Source organism: Notamacropus eugenii, chromosome 4 (genome assembly GCF_028372415.1).
Source record: "Notamacropus eugenii isolate mMacEug1 chromosome 4, mMacEug1.pri_v2, whole genome shotgun sequence".
In the NCBI taxonomy this organism is placed as follows: Eukaryota; Metazoa; Chordata; class Mammalia; order Diprotodontia; family Macropodidae; genus Notamacropus; species Notamacropus eugenii.
In genome coordinates, this window is record NC_092875.1 from 175,689,339 (window position 1) to 175,712,158 (window position 22,820).

General features: G+C 38.6%; 1 protein-coding gene across 12 annotated transcripts in view; it reads left to right on the forward strand.

The window, feature by feature from the left end:
* Nucleotides 1–22,820, forward strand: part of FARS2 (phenylalanyl-tRNA synthetase 2, mitochondrial) — a 643,321-nt gene that overhangs the window by 451,121 nt on the left and 169,380 nt on the right. Inside the window, exon 7 of one of the 12 annotated variants that reach the window (XR_011965889.1) lies at nucleotides 21,224–21,349. The exons of the other annotated variants lie outside the window; for them this stretch is intronic. The gene's annotated coding sequence lies outside the window, so the exon portion shown is untranslated. The remainder of the gene's footprint in view (nucleotides 1–21,223; nucleotides 21,350–22,820) is intronic. 12 annotated transcript variants of the gene reach the window in all.

A 22,820-nucleotide genomic window follows, 5' to 3' on the forward strand; every position in this document is an offset into this window, starting at 1 on the left:
CAAATGGGGTTAAGTGACTTGGTCAGAGTTATACAGCTAGTATCTGAGGCCAGATTTGAACTCAGAATGATGAGTCTTCCTGAATTGAGGCCTGGCACTCTCCACTTTGCCTCCTGGCCGCCACATGTACAAATTACCAGTTTTCAAATGAGCAGAATGTAAGAAGATATACTTGTAACCTAAACTGTACTGAATATCATTTCCTCTTTCTCTGGCATTGTTTGACAAGATGGGACTTAGTCAGGAAACTTGGATTTGGGTCAGGCATGACCCACCTACATGACTTTGGATAAGTCATTTAACCTTTCTGAGGTCTAAGTATTCTCTATAAAATTTTTGTTGAGTCATTTTTCAGTCATGTCTGACTATTTGTGACCCTATTTGGGGTTTTCTTAGCCAAGATACTGGAGTGGTTTGCCATTTCCTTCTCCAGTTCTTTTTATAGATGAGAAATTGAGGCAAATAGGGTTAAGTGACTTGCCCAGGGTCACACAGCTAGCAAGTGTCCAAGGTTGGATTTGAACCCATGAAGATGAGTCTTCTTGACTCCAGGCATACCATTCTATACACTGTGCCACCTAGTTGCCCTCCTTCTATAAAATGAGCATCACAGTAGTTGCATTGCCTGCGCTGTTCGGTTATAAGTACCTTCTAAAACCTTAAAGTACTGTCTGTGTTTGTGTGAGTGTGTGCACACATTAATGTATGCTCCTAATATTACTGAACCTTAAAGTGCCATGTCAATATAAGGCATCATTACCATTATTACTGTTATTATTAAATACATCTAGGAAGCACTGAAGGATCTTGCATTGCCTCGGGGCCATTATTTGGAAGCTGAGCTGTAATTGTACAACCCTCTACATGTTAATGGTGGAATAGGATATTCTGCACAGTCTGTCTGGTAAATCCCTGATGCCAGCTTACGGACTTGCCATTTGTCTTTTATGCACATGTAGTCCAGTGCAGGAAAGTTTGGGGGATTTTTTAGCTTTCTGGAAAACTAGGTGGTACAGTGGACAGAGCCCTGGATGTGGAGTCAGGAAGACCTGATTTCCTACCCTTCCTAGCAGTGTGACTTTGGACAAGTTACGTAAACTCTTGTATGCCTAGGTTTTCTCATCCCTGAAATGGGTATTGTTGTTTGTTTTTGTTTGTCCTTTGTTTTGAAGAGGACCAATGACATCATGGGTGATGTCTTGACTTGTATGTGAATTGGATTAAAGTGAGGCAGAGTTGCACAGAGTCTTCAGCCTCACTATCTCTTCCTAAGTCACCAAAGTCCAGTGGCAGGGCAAAAGTCAGAATGACTGGAGATGGCCCAGGATATAGTGGATGACTTTCATTTCTTCAATGCCCGACCCTGCTGTAAGCTACGCAGTCCTCCTTCAGCCACCTTCATAGCTGTTAGAACAAATTTTTCTCATCTGCTTTTTCTATCAGGGAAAGTCTTCACATTCTTGGGACAGACAACCCCCTAATTCACCAACAGGTCTGAAGCCTGTCATTTACTCTGACCCTAGTTTAGTCCTTCCGCCAAGACCATTTAACAGGGAGTGGCCTACATACGCTACAGTTTTTGAGACCACAGGTGAGAGCTGGGTAAATCAGGTAGACATCAAAAGGTGGGTGAACAGCCCTGAAAAAGGCTCAACAGGCCCTTATACCACATGCAATGAACATAATAACAGTGATAGCACCTACCTCTCAGAGTTGTTTTGAAGATGAAACAAGATAATATTGGTAAAAATGTGCAGACCCTAATATTCTATATGAATGCTAGCCATTCTGTTCTTTATTAAGGATCAATGGAAGTTAGTATAAATTAAAATTAGAAAATGGATTGCAAAATATGCCTATACATACCTTTACACTTCATTTTAATAATGAGTTCTAGAACCAAGCTAATGGCTTTTCCTTATCTATGTTCCAGTTGCCTCTGAGAACAGTAACTGACAGTTGACTTTTTATATAATAAATTCTCATTTCCCACCAGCATACAAGCCATCATCAATATTTAAGAGAGAGGAAGAGAAGAGGAAATGTTGGTGTTTTGTGGGTGGTAGTAGTGGCAGTAGTGGTGGTTTCTTTTTATATTGAATAAATATGACAATGGTGGTCTTTTCCAGGATGTTTTTAACTTGTATTCCTTCTCAACACCGTATGGTCTACCTCATTCCTTGGGTGCCCACTATCTAAGTTAGACTGGGAAAAGCTTAAAGAAGAGAGATTTTAAAGTCTGAGTGTTTCCAGCTATCCTCCAGGAATACTACATTTAAGAGCCTGGTTCAGTGGTGAATCAGGGACAGTAAAATGGGGCCTGTGAGTAAACAGTAAATGTGTAGAATCCACCACTGTACCATTTAATGAGGCCATTTTACCTAATGAAACCCCAGTGGCCTGAAAGAGTTAATGAGGCCTTATTCATGATGGTTCTGGTTAGAATTTGGTCTCAGTTCTGTACTGCATTTCACGGTGGGTGTAACAGTACAGCCTTCCCTCCTACAGGGAGAGGGTTAGTGGCGAAGTATAGGTCCCAGAGTATGTACGAAGAGCTTGACTGCTCTACTCTTATGAAACGTTTAAGTGAGAAAGGAAGGTAGTTCCATTGTACCCAAACCTCATCATCTCCCTTATGGTCTATCTCCATGAAATGTGTTTTTCTAGAGGAAGAGAAAAATGCATATGCGTGAGGCAAAGAACTTGAAATAATAATCCTGCTTTGATCAAACCTCCTTGTTATAGTGTTCACTCTGAAAATGATTTCTAATCAATGCACACTAATACAGTGCACCAAGGAATAATTACCTTACATGTGTTTCACTCTGGGCTGTGATTAAAAACAAGATGTGAGATGAGAGTGGCATAAAATGAATGTAAGAGAGAAAGTCTCAGAGAAGCACCTAAGCATGCAGGCAGCTGGATATTTAATAAGCATGTCCTGATGAGGAAAGGCTTACCTCAAGACTAGACGCACTTTTAGTTTCATTTTTATCAAGTTCATTAAGATCAAGAGGTGGAGGGAGTCTTGCACTGATGAGAAAGAACTTGCTTTCCCTTAGTACCTTTAGCCTAAAGAAGAGACTCTAATGGGAAGCAAGCAAGAATTTCTGGGAAGGAAAGCAAACTGTCCACAGCCTGACTCCCACATTCCTTTTCAGACCTACTTCATATACTTCCCTTTATATTCTCTGCCTTTCAGTCAAAATGGCTTGCTGAATGTTCCCTGAACTTGATGATCCATCTCTTTCATGTCTGTACACTATTACACAGGACCGTCCAGCCTGCCTGGAGTATACTTCTTCCTTCCTCATGTCTACCCCAACTTTTAGATTCCTTAATTTTACTTGATAGGAGGTAAATTTTCCTACCTGAAATCTTTCCTGATTCCCTCTGCCACTGAGGCGTCTTCATATTACCTTCTATTTCCTTATCAGTATACACCCCTTATCTCCTTAAGGACAGGAGCTGTTTTTGGTTTTGACTTTTTATCTCCAGTGCTTGGCCCTGTACTTGGTACACAGTGTATGCTGAATGAATGTGTGGTAAATTGAACTGAAATGAGTTGAAAGTAAGCCATGTGCAAGGACAATAGGTGGTTCTCAGAGTCATGGTACTTGTTGGGAAGCAGGGAGCCATGTGGGTGGTGAATGATACCTGAGCCTGGCAGAGAGTGGTGAGGACAGAAATCTGATTAGGTTATTCTTTGTGCATCTATTGCAGAAATGGTCCCCAGAGGGGCATAGACCATGGTTAAAGATTTCAGAGAAGTAAGTAAGCAGAAGTCCCAGGAGAAACAGATTTGAGAAAGATAGAGATGCTGCCTCCCAAAGTTCTCGATTCTACTCGTACTACTAGGACTACCCATATTTTGTTATAAAATGATTTATTCATGGAAAGAAACCAACTTTCAGGGAAAGGAGGGGTTCCATATATACCCATTCCTTTGATGATTTGGTCTTGGATGTGAGTACCATCTCTGCTTTTTATACATTAAAACAAACATCCTTTATGTGAAAAAAAAAAGAGTTTCTGAGGAGCTTATTGCTGTTGTAGGAGTAGGGAGGAAGGGGGGAGGCAATAGTTCTATGAAAAACTAAAAATGAGGTAAATTTGTATATTCACAGACATGATATTGGAGTGGTGGAAAACATGAATTATTCCAGTTGTTTTAAGAGACAACTTCCTTCTTGAAAATTGAAGCTTACCTGCTAAGAGAAGGGGGTTCTAGATTGTACTTGACAGATGGGTTATATATTCTATAATAGGCAGAGTGATTTTCTCTCCTTCATTTACAAAGATAATGTAACTAACCTGCCATTAGTAAGATATGAACTTGAATTAAATTGTTTTTCTGTTAGTTGTGAAGACTTTATGTTAATAGGCCTGCTTGGCCTTATTCATCAGGATGTCAGTCTGTGGGTATAAAACATTGCAATACTAACTGGTATGTACTGAGACTGGCTGACATCCAGAGGTCTATTCAGGCCTTAATAGTCTAAGAAAAACCAGAAACTCAAAATGCTTTACAATTTAGATTCAGAACTGACTTTCTACTGAAAAATAGCTGACACATCTAGAGATATCCTCTACCTCATCCTGCACCCAAAGAATGACTGCTTAAATACTTTCTAGATGATTTATCCTGGAACTCTTTCATTCATCAGTAAATATTAACTACTTCTGACACAAAATGGTAACCATTCTGCTCCTAGAACCATATTGTGGGTTTGGACAAGAGTTCTATTATCTTTGCCCATTTGTAGACACAATTAAAGAAGCCAAAATATACATTAAATACCTAAACAGGAATTTGGCCAGGACCTTGAGCCAATGTGTCTGTCGCTATGTCAGATTTATTCAGTTTGAATCACAAGCCGAATAAATTGAGCTGGTGTAGTTGATTTAGAAATTACCTTGGCAGATAACAGAATTAATGAAACATAAGGAGGGTGATGGGGATACATACAAAGCATTTTCAGATCTCCTCCATCATTCCTTTAAAAAGCCTTCAGTAGACCCACCCGTGCCTTCAAACAATCATCCCATGTCTTTCCTCTTTCACAGCCAAATTCCTGAAAAAAATTCTCACCTCCCACTGACTTCTTAACCACTTGCAATCTAGCTTCCATCTCCCCTACTTATCTGTAACTGCTGTCTCCAAGGACACCGGTAATCTTACTATTACTAAATCCAATGGCCTTTTTTCTCAGTCCTTATCCTTCTTAACCTTTCTGCCACATTTGACTCTGTGAATTACTCCCTCCACGAGTTTCAACACAATTCTCTGTGCTGCTAGTTTTCTTATCTGTCTAAATGATCCTTCTCAATCATCATGATTCCTTGCCCTGTACTGTGCATGTACCTCAACCTTTATTTCACCATTTTCTGTCCTTGGCTCTCTTCTGTTCTTTCTGTGGTAGAGTTCCTTAGCCTTATTTGTATCATGGACACCTTTGGCAAAGCCTGTAGACTTCTCAGAATATTGTCTTTAAGTAATTGAAGGAAATGCTAAATTTCAATTAGAAGTTACTGAAAAAAGCTGATATTTGTTATTCCCTTTCAAGTCCATGAACAGCTTGAAAGTCATCTCTTCAGCTTCCATGGATTTCAACGACCATATCTCTTGCTCATAAATCTAAAGCCAAAAGGGGCTCAGAAGCCATGTAACCCACCTCCTACCTTTACAAGATGAGGAAACTGGGGCCCTGGGAAGTATAATGACTTGGCCAAAGTTATATAGGGAGAAAGCAACAGAGGTGGGATTTGAACTCAGTTCTCCGAGTCCAGTCCATAATCTTTCCATTGTATCCCATTGCCTCCTCTGCAGCTGGTTTCCAGCTCTGCATTCCCAGACTACATCTCTGCTGACATCAGTACTGTATCTCCACCTTCCCTTTGGACTCTCCATCTAACTGTCCTATTGGCAAACGTCCAAAACAGAATGCATCTTTCTTTCTAAATTCATCCTTGTTCCTAACTTCTTTTCTTTCTAGAGCACTGCCATTCCTCTAGTCATCCAGAATTACAACCTAGGAATCATCCTAGACTCTTCACTTTTACTCAGCACCTGAATATAATCAGTTGTCAAATCTTGTCCATTCTACTTCCATGGTGGCTCTCTCATGGTCTCCCTCACTTTATTTACAACCTAACCATCCTATTTCTTGCCTCAATACCTGCGTAACCATCACTTCTTGCCTCAATACCTACAATACCTGCACCTTCTAATTTGATCTCCCAGCTCCAGGCCTCTCTCCTATTTAGTACATCTTTCACACAGCTGCCTAGTGATTGACTGCCTCTTGCGTGGAGGATGAAATGCAACCCCTTTGTTTGGCATTTAAAGCCCTTTATGATCTGACACCAGTTTATCTTTCCAGGAGTATTACCATACATTATATGTTGTAACTGGTATTTGATCTCTTACCTCTATGCCTTTTCTGGACTATCCAGAATTACTAAAACATTCTCCCTTCATACCTCTGCCTCTTGGAACATCTGGCTCTTTTCAAGGACGAGGTCAGTTTCTACCTCCTTCAAGAGGCTTTTCTTGATTCTTCTAGTTGTTAATGCCTCCTTCTATTATTTATGAGTGTATGTATATAAAAGATATATGTATATTTGTATGTATGTAAAATCTGTCATATGTATTTATTTATCTGTGAACATATTATATCCTTTTTTGAGCATTGGCACCATCTTTTTGTATTTCCATTACCTAGAACCGTGCCTGGCGCATAGTAGGTGCTTAATAAATGTTTACTGATTAATTGTTTTGCACTGACCTCTATACTGAACCTAGGCTATGTTTACCTTAGGAATTTGAGAGTACAAAGAGTAGAATAAAAAATACAGACAGTATCCCTTTATTCCACTACAACAATTCTGCTTTCCCACTTTCATAAAAACTGACTCGTGTCCTTCAGCATTTCTTGTCTATGACAACCAAAGAAAGAAGAAAGGAGAAGGAGAAGGAGTGAGAAGGAGAGGGGAGGGGAGGAGAGGAGGAGGAAGAGAAAAAGGAAAACCTGTCAGGTTTAAGAAGGGCATTGAATCAGAGAGTCAGTGATATTTTTACCCAATTAAGTCTTGTCCTCATTTTGAATTCATTTGGTTGGTTGTGTTAAATTCATCCAGTGCTTCTATAAATTGGCATATTAGGAGTTAGACAATTAAGCATATCGTCTTTGTCTGGTTCTGTGAATCAGACACTTAATATTGACCATTTCTTGGGGTTTCTATCTATACAGTATTTGATTATGTAAAATTGAGTAAAGGAGGACTGGAATAAAATGAGGTCATTTTTCCAGATTGCTGGTGCAAAGGTTAGAGTAAGAGGACATTATATGGATCAGCTATGGCAAAGAGGTAGGTCTTAAATTTGTTTAGTATAAGTAAAATAATAGCTTACATTTCTGTATAGCTTTTCTTTTATACAGTGCTGTACACACATTAACCAGCTCTTAAGGGTCAGGGCTATTAAGGCAAGTCTATGTCTGCTAAAGACATGATTAATGGACCTCAAATTATTTATCCTTGAGAGCTAATCTATATATTTGAAAGTACTAAATAATAATATATCCCCATAGCTGTCATTTAATCTGTAAGGTGAATAACACTCATTTCCTTGCCATTTGCAAATTCTATGTTTCAATTTTTTTTTTCTAATCAGACTCACCAAGTAAACAATGTCACTTTCTGATGACGTAGTTAATTCCTCCTTACTTAAACCCCATCACAAAATCAGAGTTTTCCCTTGTGATGGTTTTAAGCTAATCACCAAAGATGAGATCAGCTCAACCTAGGTGCCCAGGATCTTTACTCTTCATTGCTAACCTGTGAACCTCAATTTTCTTATTTGTAAAATATGAACATTGAATTAGATGATTGCTAAGCCCTGTTCTAGCTGTAGCATTCTGTTGTGTTTTGTTTTGTCCTTAGGGCATACTAGCAAGGCAGATGGCAAGGCCTGGTGGTCCACCATCTTACTAAAAGGATTATAGTTGGTAACAGCAGGAGGGGTCTGTGTGGCTGGCAGGACTTGATGCACCATTGCTGGAAAGGGAAAATTGGTCCTGACAGTCAGATGGGTTGGATGTGGGTGTCATCAACCAACTGAGAGGGAGAAAAGAAAAAGGGTCATTGGCAAGAAAGTCAGGGAAGAAGAGCTCCCTGGAGTGCCCATTCCAACTGAACCCTCCAGCACTTGGTTGATGTAACACGCGTCTTTCTGAGATTGTGGGTATGTATGTGTACACATATGTAAAATCAAATTTTGGTGCCTAAATTAGCAAGATGACTTCTGGGAAGAAGAGTTTAAGTTCTTAGGTGGACTGGATAATTTAGGAACAAGCAAGTGATTTAGGAATATCTCCTAGAAGCAATTCAGATTATTAATGAAACAATGAACCTGAAACCCCTTTGAACACTCCTTTAATTCAAAAGCATTTCACTTTTGTTCATAATGGTTATTGCTTTTCCTCTACCCCTCCCCCACCTCACAAATTAAATAATAAAAACATTAAGAATAATTTTCCCTGTGCCTTGCTTTCTGCTAATATAGTACTATTATTGTTATTTTTATTTATTCTTAATTTTTTACATACCCTCTTTAACAGTCACGATTGCCTGAAAACTTACATGGGGAACGTGGGTTCCTGAAAACTTACATGGGGAACGTGGGTTCCTGAAAATGAGAGAATGAAATAGTGGCCAGCTGAAATGGATGGAGGGGGTCTCTTTTCTTCCTCTAAACAATTTTTGTGATCTCATCAGCTGTCCTAGATTCATTTATCAGCTCTACACAGATGACTCCTAAATTCACAGTTTCTAGCTTTTCTCTCTCCCTCTCTCCCCATCCCCTCCCTCTCCCTTTTCCCCTCCCCCTCTCCATCTCATCCTCTTTCCCCCTTCCTCTCTTCTTTCTTCCCTCCTTCCCTTCTTCCTTCTCTCCCCTCACCCTATCTCTTGGATCTCTAGCTTCCTTCAAAGCTTGAATCCAGTGGTACTTTCTATAAGAAGTGTTCCTTGATCCCTTCTAGTAGTGCTTTCTAACCATCAGAATTTGTGTACATGTTGTACTCTGCCCCAAATAGAGTTTAAGCTACTTGAATATAAGCTTACTTTGTGTGAGGCATGTATGCCTTCATGGAAAGTCTAAATATATAAATAATTGACTTGAGCAGAGACATTTAGAGATCTTTAGAATGTTACTCACTCTTCTCTAAGAGAGATAGCATTTTCTCCCTTAAAGGAATAGGAGAGGGGGCCACCAGGCTGATCTCTCTTTACTCCTCTGAGAGAAGGATGTTGAACTAGAATATGTTGATTTGTCCCCTTAAATACTGCTAGCCTAAGGGCATAATTGGTTCAGAACAAAAAACCAGTAACCTCTCTGGTCACTATTTTTTAAAGGGAGAGTGAGTACCCCAAGCTTTGAGCCATCTGTCTGGCCACTTCCCAAAGTCATTACACAAAAGGCCATAACAACTAGTGAATAGCAAGTAAACCCATTTATCCAAGGCAAGAATAAACAGAGAACAGGAATTCTGTATTATTCAAATATACTAGAAAATAGATAAAGCAAATAAGCTTTTCTTCTGGGGCAAGATAGCTCAGCAAGAGAGAGGGGCCAGTGACGAAAGCTCTTGCAAAGCAAGCTGGAAATCAGGTCCATATTGAGGAACCAGTTTCCCTTACATGTCTGCAAGGGAGGCTTTCTCTTTCTCCTCCCTGGAGTTGATCTCAAAGAGAGTCTGGAACTATGAATGTCTCTCTCAAAAATGTGTGAGGAATGTCTTTCTTCTCCAAAAACTCTCATGGCAATGCCAACTCTCACTCTCTACTCTCTCCCCACTCCAAGCTTCATATCAGCATTCTTTCTACCTTAGTAGAGTTTCATACAAATGATTCAGGCTTGGCTAGAAATCTGAGTTTGATTTGTATCCTTGGTATTATTGGTAATAGTGTCTGGCACACAGCAGTCATTTAATAAGTGCTTATTGAACTGTAGCAGTAGATGAAAGTGGTAGGGTCACCCGAAACACATCAAACAGTCAATTGTATTACTCAGCTTAGTAGTTAGAGGAAATTGACAGCTGGATCAGTATCAGAATCCTGATAATGAACAATAGGGCTATTCCCAAATGAATTTAATTGGTAGGAGTAGGACATTCATTTTTGACTTTGTGTTATAGGATTGCCATAAGAGCTCCCTCCCAATTTGTCTGACACCTTAGATTGTATCCTGGTTAGGTCAGACTGTGTGATAGGGTAGTAAATGCATTAGATTTAGAGTCAGAAAACTTTTTAATCATCTCAGAAAATCTTTCTCTAGTTAGATTTTGTACTAGAGATAAGAGAATTGGAAGAAAAAAAAAGTTAGCCCTTCTTTTTTTCTCTTTTCAGGACATCACCGAACATTTTAGCATCCCAGGCTTTTAAAAGGCCTCATTCACCTCTGCTTCTCATGCATGACAAATGTCTCCAGCCTCATACCTCACTTGGTTCTCTTCTTTCTTTATGCCTGGTTCTCCATTGGTTGCCCATCAGCTACAAACCTCAGTGATCCCTCTGCTTACATAAGGTTTCAGGCATGCACACCTGTCTTCTAAGATAGCTAAGAAATTCTCCAGACCAGCCTATTCCTCCTTATTGCTTACTATAGTCTAAGGTCTCTGGAAAGACAAATTTTAAAGTTTTATGCTCTGAGTTTTGGCTGCCCAGAAACATAATCTTTCATTTATGATACTATTGTTATGGAAATAACTGCCCCCTGCAAGGCCATTTCACCAAAAGTAGCATTTTTGTTATACCAATTAATGACATTAAGAAGAATAAGCAAGTGCAGAAGAATTATAAACTACTGTCTCTGACCTCTTAGAATATATAATTTCTTTGGGGAAGCAAGACTATTATGCATAAAACAATAGCAAGTAATATAAGATACCTTAAGAAATGCATTTAAGATATTGTATTTTGTAGACTATCTTTTGAGAACAGACCTTGGCTATATATTTTTGTATAATGCATAGCACAATGCCTTGCATATATAGGCTTTCCTTTTGTAGAATGAATGAAAATACAATTAAGTATTAAAATACATATTATACACCAATCAATGAAAGCTAGAATAGTTATTAGAAAATTTAATGAAGTCTGTGAGCTTGAGTTAGACCTAGGAAGATAGATAGAGGAGAAAGGGCAAAACATTCCTGGTAATGATAGGATACAGACTCTTAGAACCCCCTTGAACTCTCCATGAATCATCCCACTTAATCTGGTTTTTCTTACCCAAATCTGTTACCCTTAACCTAGCCTGGTCCTCCGTTGTCTATTGATCCCAGATTGCTTTCAGTTGTTTTCCACTCTTGATCACATCAAAATCTCACTCTCTTTATTCTGACCTCTAGTCACCTCAGTCCCATCAAGATCCTTGTAATGGTAATTATGAGAGCTAAAAAATCTTCCCTATCCATTAATGGGCCTGCCCATTAAGGGAAGCTTGATTAGGGAAGGCCCACACCTTTCCTTATTTTTCTAGTGAGCCACTGGTTCTCAAAGGTTGTGATGCCCTCTGGCTCTGAAAAGTATATAAATACTCTGAGGTGAGGTTTTACTTTGGATCTTACTCTTTGGAAGTATTTGTTTGAGGGGAAACTGAGCAGCCACTAAGGAACCCCTTTGAAAACCCAGATGTTGGTGCTTCTCTCTCTGATAACTATGTATGTATGATCGGACAGTTGGATCTGTCTGTTGATCGGTGGTGTATGTATTGCTTACGGTCAGTTGGAAGCCCTATCTGTTGGTTAATCTTTGTTTCTGTTTGTCTTTTCTCTGAAGTTCCTGAACTTTGGTGCTGACTTTTTCCCGTGAACTAAGTGAATAATATATGTGCTTGATTAAAGTAGATTGTTGACCTCTCAGAAGTTACTTTCCTTTTAGAAGATCTAAGAACCTGTACACCAGGCCCTCCTGTGTATGTTGGGGTCCTTACTGTTACAATCCTCCTTAGGCTCCTCTTCAAGACCCTCTCTAAACCCCTCTTCCCATCACCACAGTCTTTCTGTATATGAGATCCTTCTTTCCTCCATGAAGGCACTCAGATTCAATCTAGCTCAGATTCTATCTGGCCTGCTTGTCAATACAAGTGTAGCAAATGCTTAGGCACCTTAAGAGTCAGTCCAATATGGCAAATCTTTAATAAACTTTGTTTTACTTTGACTGAAAGAAGGCTTGGGTCAAATTCATTCGGGCAGGACCTAACAAGTTGTTATTTTCGGGTCCCAAGGACCCCAGACCTCAACTTATGGTTCCCTGACCTCAACAATAAGGGACATTATCTAAGTAAGGCCATGAAAATAACTAACATAATATGTCCATGAGTCTCAAGCTAAATGCATTAGAAAATCACACCTCCTCCCCTTCCCAACTTGTCAAGGGTACCCCTAGAGCCCTGAGGGAGAGAATTGCCCTTGCTGCAGAACTCATCTGTGAGAATAAGAGTTAGGCTAAAGAACCTCAGAGCTTATATGGGCTATATTATGACAGGGTTTGTTTCATTTAGAGTAGTAACATTCCTTCTTATTTTTGTTTCATTCATTTCAGAATACTTCTAACACTATCCTTGAGAATGTGGCCATGGGGTTAGGGGACTGAATTCTAGTGTCACCTCTGTTACTGACTAGTTTTATGACCTTAGTCCTCTCAATTTGCCTCTGAGGCTTTAATTCAACAAACAGTTTTTTTTTTTTATTTAAATACCTGCTCAAAACAACAGTCTCTGCCTTCATTGTACTAAGTAGGAAAGGAGCAGAGATCAGGAATACACACAAATAAGTATAATTAAAGATTGAAAATAATGGAGGCAGAGGAGAGAATAGAATGCTGTGTGAAAATTTAGAGAGAGAACACTTTCAACTGAGGAAATCGGAATATGTAGAGGAAGTATAACTCCTGAACTAAGCCTTGAAGAAAGAGAAAGATTTGTGAATGGGAGATGTATGAAATAAGACTAGAAAGATAGCTTGGAGCCAGACTGTGGAAAGCCTTTAGTGCTAAGCTAAGGAACTTGTACTTTACCCTAGAGGCAATAGGGACCTTCTGAAGGTGTCTTGTGAGGATTATTTTGCCTCTTGAATGGAGAGGGAGATACCAGAAGCACAGATGGTAGAAGGGTGAGTGCAGAGAAAGAGAAGAATGCGTGAGATGCAGTAGAAGTGAACTGGTGAGACTTTGGAAACTAACTGATTATAGAGAGGGAGAGGAATGAGGATTCTGGGGGTCTTGGATTTGGGTGAACCTTGATAACTAAGAAAATTATTGCCTTCAGTGGAAATAATGACATTTAGAGGAGGATTGGGTAAGAGTTCCGTTTTTAGATTATGTTGAATTGGAGCTGATTTTAGTTCATCGAGGAGGAAATGTGAGAAGGTAGTTGACTATGCATGACTGGATTTAGAAAAGGAATTAGTGACAGATAGATAGATAGATAGATAGATAGATAGATAGATAGATACATAGATACATAGATAGATACATAGATAGATGGATGGATAGACAGACAAACAGATAGTTAGATTTGTGTTTTGGTTAATTTGTTTTCTATATTCATGACCTCATTAGAAGGTTTGATTGAAAGTTTTCCCTTGTTCTACCTTATTATGTTGTTTATTTTTCCTTCTATGGGGTTCTTCATTATGTTTCTATTACAGGGATCATAAATGGTTTTCTCCCTTCTTAAAAGTAGGTTCAGATATTGGCCTTTGGTTTGTTTTCAAGGTGGTGCTGATTTCAATTTTGGTTAGTTTAAAAGGTAGGCATGTATAGTCTGCATTAAAAGAATGAAAAATAATCTATCACTTTCTAAAGACAAAATTAAAGTTCATTCTATAAGAGTCTGAGTCTCATTTATACCAGCTTCAACCTGGGAACAAAATCACCAAACCTTCCTGGGAAAATCTTTCCAAAGTCTGACAAAAAACTCTTGGAAACTGACTCTAGGAGGCATAATTTAGTTCTTCCTGGAAGTTCCCATGTCACCCAGCTCATGATAAACTAATATGTTCTACTGCTGCTGCCCATATTTAACAAATTAGAGGAGGGGACAGTATTCTCTTTGGCTGCAGGGAATAGAGTTTGAATTCCCAAGATAATAAAATGAAAATATAGCATGAAGTTCAGGTGCATTTGGTAGCATTTGGGCTACCAAATAACCAAAATGGCTGTGATTATAAATAGTTGTATATTTGTTTGATTATTTGTTTTAAGTATCGTCTTGACCTTCATAATAACTCTCAGTGTCTGTATTGGTAATAAATTATAAAATGCTTTTGTTGGCTATCATCCCATTAAAAGTAAAGATGTTTCAAATATTTTGTTAGAGGCTTATGCAAGTTCTGTTCCTATCCCCACCTTCCAGTGAACTGAGTAGCTGCTTATTGTGGAGAGGAGACTTCTTTTTCAACCAGAAGGAAGATGTATAGTAATTCTTTGCCTCTGAGGTATCCTGACACCAAGTAAACTGAGCTAGAGACAGGGGTATGTGCTATATTTTAACCTTGGGAGTCACTTCTTTTAGGTGTGGTCAGTTTATAGCTGCAATCTCACTCTCCCTTTCCCTTTCCTTTTCCCTTTTTCCCTTTCCTTTTTCCTTTCCTTTTCCCCTTCCTTTTCCCTTTCCTTTTCTTTCTCTCCTTCCCTCCATCTCTCCCCCACCCCTTTCCAGAGAAAATATAAACCCCCAACAACTGACTGTTTTGCCATTTTAGGCACATTTTTTTAGCTTCGTAAAAAGTGAAATCACTTGCTTTTATAGGAATGTTATCCTAGACAAATCCATTCTTGGAAACATTCCTTCCTACGCAGGAGTAAAAGGGACAGAATAACATTCCAGCCTTCTGGGTTCTTCATGGCACGTTGTTGCTTAAAGAATATACATTTTAGGGGTATTTTTTAAGTGCTTATAAAAATGACCTCATCCATATCTACTTAATTTGTAGATAGATTTTTAAATACCTAATCAAATAAATCCTCAGTTCTGACTTTAAGATTAAATTCATTATACTGAGGATTTACAAGTTGATGGGATTTTCCTTAAGTGAAGGTCTAATCATGTCACTCCCCTGCTCAAGAAACTCCAGTACTCTTGGAGCAAGACCTCTTAGCCCCCATGTTCTTTGAGTCTCTGATTCCATCCACCCTTTATGAAATACATCCTTATAATAAAGCAGGGGTTCTTACCCTTTCTGGTATCATGGACCCATCTCTTTGGCAGTCTAGTGAAGCACACGGATCGTTCAGAGTAATATTTTAGACGAACAAAATAAAATGCATAGGCTTCCTAGAAAACATTATGTTGAAAAGCAGTTATCTTTCTTTTTTTTTAAATCAAGCTCATGAACTCCAGGTCAAGAATCCAAGTCTTAAACAAACTGATTATAATGTGGGTAGAAGTGCTAGAGTAAGAGTTGGGGTAGAGTGGGGTTTATAAATATGTCATTGTTCTGTTATTATAATCTAATTGCAGGATGTTGGGGAAGGGAAGTCTTTTAAACCCACCATTCCTTTGTCCATCAAGGGTTAATATTAATAATTATAGGAGTGTAATCTGAAGGGCTTCATTAATTAAAATTAGCTTTACGGAGAGAGTTATTGTTAATGTGAAGAGGTATGAGTGAACATATGTTTGTTCTGTGTCCTTATCTCTCATCCGTGCAGCTTTTATATTTTAAGTAACATTTCTTTGGGTGCTGTGTTCTGTCTATTTATGATTTTTACCATAAAAATATAAATAGTTCATCTCTCTCCTTTATCCTTTAAGCCATTTACATCATTTTATTCTTTTCAACTTTAAAAAACTGCAGTTTTGTCACTGAAACTAATTGAGAGTACGAAGGCATTGGTTATTTATCAACAACTGTAATTCCAACAACCCTGACCTTATCACTTCCCACACAAGGGAAGACTGTATAGAAGGGCTGCCTATTTCACTATGCACCCATCATAAAATTCTGTGATTCTATGAATAATCACTTTACTTCTTGGAGATTCCGTTTTCTCATCTGTAAAATGAAGTAGTTGAATTATGTAGTTTCAAAAATATCTTCCATCTCCCTGAATTTGTGAACATGTGATCAGAATGTATAGCTGTTTGGGTTAGGATCTAGGATAGAGCTGCCCACCCCTCTGTCCCATTCACTGCCATTGTTAGACAGACTCAGATGGGATCCACCCTAGACTGAACTTTCACCAGAATAGGACCATGTAGCCTTGGGCTCTGAGTGAGCACCCCTTTCTCTCTTACTCATAATGACATGGTATAACCCATTCCCCAGCACTGAATAGGCCTTCTCCCTAGAATCTTTTCACTAGAGCATAAGTTGTACATTCACACTTTTCTGCACTATCAATGGGGGGAGGTCATGAATGCCATCATTCCTTTAAGCTGTCTCCTTTTCTTCTCACTACTCAACTTTACTCTTTGTCTGCTGTGTCTTAGTTTCTAATTTCTAAGTAAAGAGAGAGGGTGAAATTTCATGGTGTAGTAGAACTAAGTAATTAGAGCCCTGAGTTTTAGTCCTGGTTTTGTCCCTGATGTCCTTTATGACCTCAAATAAGTCAATTAACATCTCTGAACCTCAGCTTTCACATTCACAGGATGAAGAGATTGGGCTACTTAGCCCCTCACATTTCCAAGCTCTCACATTACATAGTTCCTTCAAAATCACCCTTTTCAAAGAAAGAGGATGCTGACTTCTTTATCCCTCAGTTCTAGCCTCATGGAACAACAAATGGTCAGTCTCAGAATGGATCTGCTCAGTGTGGTTAGAGAGAAACCTCAGAATTTGTTGGGAAAGGTCATTAATAGCCTCTGTCTCTACTCTGCCTGTCTTGGCAAGGATTAAAGGCAACAGTCGGGTTTCCTGAAGGGTGGATGACGCTTCATTTTTTTTTTCGACAGTCTGCAAGGAAATACTGGCGTCGGAGATCCTGAACATATCTGATTCAGGCATTCTGAACTTGGGCAAGAGACCAATAACCTAAAAGGCAGAGAATCTGGTATATGTGTGTTAGGAGAAGGAGAGAGAAAATTTATAAATATACATGTATACCATATGCCATTTGTTCAACACAGTAAGTCAGTTTGCATTTATCTATTCCCCCTTCAAATTATAGAGAAGACTTATTTATTATTCAATATATTTAAAGATATGCGCATTTGTGTTGATATACTGACTAAAGTCATGCCTTTCAGCACTGCTTGGGGATAGGATCCTAACAAGGTTCATGTTATTAATGAGTCTGATTTTCCCACTCATGACATCTGACATTCAATGGTATCTGCCTTATTATGACAGTGTAATTTAGCTTACCTATATAGTATAACTCAGCATGCAGTAAGTGTGCCGATGAGCCTGAGGATGCATTGTCCTGTTAGTGTCCAGCAGACTGAAGCTAATGGTTAATGAAAATGGCTTCTGAGTCCTTTCCACCACTCTGAACTTCACTGAATCAGAGCTTATCTATTTCCTGTACATGTTGATGCTTGTTAATTGCCCCCCCCAAAAAAAAAACTAATTAGAAAGCCACAGTGTTGGGGTAATGGTAGATTGTTGTGTTGTTCAGTTGTTGTCTGACTTTTCGTGACCCCATTTGGGGTTTTCCTGGCAAAGATCCTGGAATGGTTTGCCATTTCCTTCTCCAGTTCATTTTGTAGATGAGATACTGAGGCAAACAGAGTTAAATGACTTGTCCAGTCATACAGCTGGTAGGTATCTGATGCCAAATTCACACTCAGGAAGAGGAGTCTTCCTGATTCCCAGCTCAGTGCTCTATCCACTGTGACACCTAGCTGCTTCATATGATTAAACACAACTGGACACAACTAGAAATTCTGGAAACCTTTCTTCCTCACCCTTCTCCCCAAAAACAAAATATCAGATCAGGTTCTCTTATATGCTGTTAATTGCAAGATGAACTAATTTTTAGACCTTTTTGGGGGGATCATTTTGGATGATATTTACAACAATGGAAAGCAAAAAGGGGAGCAGCAGCTCCTGTCTTTCCCTCACACCATCTTGTAGAACACAACCACTTAAATCATAGACACTTAGCACACGCAATGACTAACAACTCACAAATCAGAGACCCAAGAAACTCACTTAAACTTTACTGAAGTAGGTGTTTTATTTCAGTTCTATAATTCATCCTTCACATAGCTGCCAAACTAAAGCACAGATCTGACCATGTTACTCCCCTGCTAGGTAAGTTTCATTGGCTCCCTATTACTTCTAGGAGGAAAAAAAAAGGCTTCTGACTGCTATTTAAAATCCTTCAAAATCTCTCTTGAGCTTGTATTTCTTGTCTTATATAATATTACCGCTATTCATGGCAAACTTGCCCACTTACTGTTTCTTGTATATATCACTTCATTTCCTACTCCTTTTGTACAGGTGATCCCCCAGGCTAAAATGCTGTATCTGCCCACCTCCTCTGCCTTCTTATATTCCTAACTTTCTGCAATACTCAGCTTAGTTCCCCTCTCCCCTGGTGTTAGTGCCCTCAATCAATCAATCAGTCAGTATTTATTAAGTGCCTACTATGTGCCAGGCTATATGCTAAACACTTGGGCTACAAAAGAAGCAAAAGGTAGTCCCTGCCCTCAAGGATCTTAAAATCTAATGGAAGAGACAACATGCAAACATTTGTTGTATATATTTATATATATTTATATATCTATAAAGCAAGCCAGATAAAGGATAAATAGGAGATAATTAACAGAGGGAAGGCACTGGGATTACAAAGAGTTGGGAAAGGCTTCCTGTTGAAAGTGAGATTTTAGTTGGGACTTAAGGGAAGACAGGGAGGTCAGGAGAGTGTTGGAGCATGGAGGAGGGAGAGTGTTCCAGGGATGGAAGAGAGTGCCAGAGATGGATTGTTTTGTTCATGGAACAGCCAAAATGCCAGTGTCATTGGATCAAAGAATATCTGATGGGTAGTAAGGTATAAGAAGACTAGACAGGCAGAAGAGGACCAGGTTATAAAGGGTGGTGAATGCCAAAAGGATTTTATATTTGTTCCTGGAGGCAATAGGAAACTACTGAAGTTTACTGAGTAGAGAGGATATGATGTGATCAATTCTTTGCTATAAGAAAATCATTTTAGTGGCTGAATGGAGAATGAAGTGAGAAGAGACTTGAATCAGGCTGACCCACTAGCAAGCTATTGAAATAATCTAGGTATAAGGTAGTAAAGGCTTGCACCAGCATGGTGACAGTGTCAAAGGAGAGAAGGGAATGTATTTGAGATGTTGCAAAAGTGAAATTGAGAGGCTTGGCAACAGCTTTATATATAATACAATATAGTATAGTGTAATGTAACATAATATAACATTATATAACAATATAATATAATAAATATAACATGACATAAAATAGAGGGTGAGAGATAATGAGGAATCTAGGATGATTCTCAGGTCCTGAAGGACTAGGAGGATAGTGTTACACTTTGCAGTAATAGGGAAGGTAGGAGGCAGAGAGAATTTAAGGGGAAAGATAATGAGTTCTCTTTTAGATATATTGAGTTTAAGATATATACTGGACATCCAGCTGGAGATGTCTGAAAAGCAGTTGGAGGTAAGCTGAGAAGTTGGGGCAGAATAGGTGGATATAAGAATCATCAGGCATCGTATTTATTTCGTATACACTTGTATACAATGTAAACTGTGAGGGCGGGGTCAGTTTCAGCATATGATAGTGCATATATGTATGTTGAATTGTATTGGAATTAGAAGACAACAGGAGAGGACTAAAAAGGCTGTTGAGGGTGCTCTACTTTCCTAAATATCATCTTTAATAGAGGCAGTAGAAATTTCCCTGACCCTACCCTTTGGGTCACAAAATAGCACCGCAATAGTCTTCCTTGACTAGATGCGTTACTGAAGCTCTGTGCTTAAACATTCAGAAAAGCTCAATTTTCCATAAGTAACGGTTTGCTCTCTTCAACAAGAAAACTTTAATACTATTGGAATGTAAGCTATTAAATGCAGTATTATACTTTCATTTTCAATCTCCTTTAAGAGATTAGAGGCATTATAGGACCACAGATCTAGGGATGGATTCCAGAACCCATCTGATCTAACCTCCTTATTTTACAACTGAGGTGAACTCAGGCCCGTGGAAATTAAATTACTTTCCCGGAGTGATACATTTTGTTAAGGAAGGCACCTAGGTAAAGCAGTAAGTAAAGTATTAAACTCAGAGTCAGGAAAAGGTGGATTTGGATCCTGTCGCAGACACTTGCTGGTTGTATAGCTTCCCTCTCTGTGCTTTAGTTTCCTTATCTATAAAATGGAGATAATGATAGCATCGACCTCCCAGGTTTGTCATGATGATCAAATAGAGATAATATTTGTAAAGTACTTTGCAAGTCTCCAAGTGCTATATAGATGCTAGCTATTATTGTTATTAACAATGATGATGATAAGAATAACAATAAAAATGTCAGAGGCAGACTCTAAATCCAGGTCCTCTCACTTTAGAAGTAGTATTCTTCCCTTGTACCATGCTGCCTCCCTCCCGTAGTTTACTCATGAGGACTCAATATCACCATTATGAAGGTCCATGATTGTATTTTAATATGCCATACTGCAGAGATGCTCTCTGAGCTTGCTACGGTTTGAATAGCTGTTAATCCTATTCTAAATGGTCCCAAACTACTTTGCTTGTTGAATTCTCATGCCTGCTTTTTATAATGTTTATGTTTCCTCCTTTTCTTGGGCTGTCAGCTCTTATTCCTTGCTGTGGTTAGCATGTCTGATTATAATAGTACTTCTTCCTTATTGATCTCGAATTTGGCATAGATTTGGAAGCCAAGGTCTTTAGTACTGTGTGTAAAATAAGAGAAAAGTAACCAATGGGTGAGAAACTGAGTATTCCCCTAAGAGTAGACTTTAAGACCTTTATTATTATTTTTTTTTGCTTTCTTCTTGGTTGTCACAGATGTTCTAGTTAGACAAGGTTGTCAGCCAGTTGAGCTCTAGATAGATAAAGTATTATTATACTCTGTTGCATTATCATACAACTGTGTCAAGTCTGTCTTTGCTTTCTCTCCAGCAAGAACCAACGTCTTATCATACAAATAATGTATATAAAATACTTTGCAATCCCCAAAGTACTATATAATTGCTAGCTGTTGTGATTGTTCTTATTACTATTTCCAGCCATAATTAGCCCAGAGCGAATAAGGCACAAATATCACAGTTGAAGGAGGAATGACTCTGTGGCCGTCTCAGTTTGAAGATGGATGCTCAGTTGTAAATTATCTCCAGGTGATAAGGAAGTATCAGGTATGTTCTCACTGGAGTAGGTGTGACTAGCAAACTGTCTGCTGGGAGGTGGAATAAGCATTTTGTAGGGAATCTCAAATGGGAGAAAGCCTAAACAGTTGGCCAGTGATTTCTGAGGATACAGATCCTCAGGAAGTTTGAGGAATATTTGTGCTGACATCTAACTGTTTGATGGGGATGTTAGGTTGTGGCTCTCTGCTGGGTTACGTTCAGGGATATGTCAGTAAACGTTTAACCGTTGGCTCTTTTTTAAAAAAATCTACCTTCGAAATGCTTATAAATTTAATCTGCATTGTAAGTATTTTCTCCATTTTCTTAAGTTTAGTATTAGTATTGGCAAACTACCATCCATGGACCATCTAGCTCACAGCCTGTTTTTTACAACTTGGGAACTATGAGTAGTTTTTACACTTTAAAATAACGTTTTAATGGAACCCAGCCATGGTCATTAATTTATGTATCATCTATGGCTGCTTTCCTTATGTGACAGCAAAGACAAGTGGTGACAACAGAGATCCTGAGTGACTCTCATCATTTCACCCTGCTGCTCACTGCACTCCATGCAGATTGCTCTGATGCAGCTTTTTCAGTGCCACATATATTGCTGTACCATGACATTTTACTTTTTCTATGACCAGTGCATATCCGTCATGCTAAACAAGAAAAGAAGAAAATAATTTTGTTAATGATTTTTTTTTTGAGCTTAGTACTGAGATTGAATTTTTTTCTGAATGAGAAGACCTCTCAACCACTATTATTCCACATGAATGATTTTAAAAATTCACTTTTGCTGCACTCAATGAGGTTTCTTAATGAATCTGACTTAAAATTACAAAGGAAAACAGAGCTTATATGCAAAACTTATACTGTGGTAAAGTCAAGTCAGCAACAAAAATTTTAAATCACAAATAACAGGCAATTGCTTTATAGACTTCCCAAGATTCTTTATATACTTCCTGTGCTGTAAAAAGTTAAAACAAGAAGTGAGATCTCCATTCCCACACAAATTTGCAGTGGATATATCTTCTGAGCTCATACTACAGTTCCAGTAGATATTTTTGAACCTCACACTACATATAGTTCCAGTAGATATTTTTGAATTTTGATGCAAATGCGAAGGAAATTTACATATTTTCAAATCCTGTGCGATTGAGGAATTTCTACCTCACCTTTAATTTTAATGATTAACCTCCAGTGTAGTGATTCTAAAGGGCAAATATCAAATACCTTCCAAGTAATGAATACGCTTAATTAAAATCATATGCTTATGGATTGATTTCAGTAATAGGCAGTACCTATCTGTATGCAAACACATTTTCAAAGATAAAATATGTAAAACCTCATTCAGATCAGCATTAACAGATGAACATTTGCAGTTTATTTTGATGGTAGCGAACACTAACATTGAACCTCAATTCATTAAAATGTTGTCCCTGCAAGAAGAATTTCATTCTTCTCATCAGTAGATGTG